We start from the raw sequence: 1,269 nt of genomic DNA, 5'->3' as shown, positions 1-1,269 counted from the left end.
GGCAGGTTTTGGTTGGAAATTTTGGATTGGATTGTTGTTCTTCCATGAAAAGTTGGGATGATCTCTCCAACTCGGGTTATATGTATTGGAATACATATCATTCCTTGGTCTTTGGTTATAAGAATTCATGAGGTTCACTTGCTCTTGAACATACTCGGGATAAGCCTCCCTAGATGGACATTGGTGAGTAGGATGGCTTGGTATGTTGCAAATGGCACACACTTCATTAGCTTTTGGCACCATGTTGAGCACGGATTCAAGCTTCCTTTCTAGGTTAGCTACCTGCAACAAAAGCTCATGGTTAGAACTTGTTTCATAAACTCCAACTTTCTTACCCCTTAAATCTTTGTGTTGAGCATTAGACCCCAACATCTCATAAATGTTATATGACTCTTGAGCATTCTTTTTGTTCAACGCTCCACCAGCTGCATTATCCACAGTTGATTGACAATTTTGGGTTAGTCCATCATAGAAAATTTGCATTTGTAAGTGAAAAGGTAACCCATGGTGTGGACATTGTATCAAGAGGCCTTTAAAACGCTCCCAACACTCATTGAAAGGTTCTCCATCATCTTGTTTGAAGTTGAAGATTTGTCCCCTTAATGTGGCTGTCTTTTGAGTGGAAAAGAACTTCTCCAAGAATTTCTTAGCCACGGCATCCCATGTAGTGAGGGAACCTGGTGTTAGAGTCATTAACCAACTCTTGGCCTTATCTTTCAAGGTGTAAGGAAACACTCTCATCCTCAAGTTCGCTTCACTCACTCCCTGCAAAGGTAAACCACTCACAACATTGTAAAATTCTTTAATATGAGCTAAAGGGTCTTCATTGGGTAAGCCATAAAATGAAGGAAACATATGGAAATGTGAAGATTTGAGATCATAGTTTCTAGCTTCTGTGGGCAGCAAGATGCATGAAGGTGAATTTGGTATGATTGGTTGAGCAAAGTCCTCCAAAGCTCGAAGCTCATCTAGGTTGCCCGCCATCTCTTCCTCTCTTTCCCAATCAAATTGCTCAGATTCTTTACTTGTTGAACTAGGTGAATTCCCTTCCTCTTCCTCACGGTTAAAGGATGAACTTGATGGCACAAAGTTGTCCAAAGTATGGCCCTTTAATCTTTCAATTCTTTGGCCTAACTCAACAAGTTTATTTGACATATACTACCTGAAACAAAGTAACACAAGTGTGAATGAAAATCAAGAAGCAAACAACAATGAAAAGAACAAAAATAAACTTAAAAACGTTTGAAAAGACTCAAGGGATGTGGAACT

General features: G+C 39.6%; 1 pseudogene; it reads left to right on the top strand.

Annotated features, from left to right (window-relative positions):
- The first annotated feature begins 499 nt into the window (after positions 1-499).
- LOC125473780 lies at positions 500-610 on the top strand (annotated as a pseudogene).
- Positions 611-1,269: the final 659 nt, after the last annotated feature.

The sequence above is a fragment of a genome, unplaced genomic scaffold (genome assembly GCF_019419815.1).
Source record: "Pyrus x bretschneideri cultivar Hongxiangsu unplaced genomic scaffold, Pyrus_bretschneideri_v1 Contig96, whole genome shotgun sequence".
NCBI lineage: Eukaryota > Viridiplantae > Streptophyta > Magnoliopsida > Rosales > Rosaceae > Pyrus > Pyrus x bretschneideri.
This window is presented reverse-complemented; position numbering and strand designations above follow the sequence as displayed.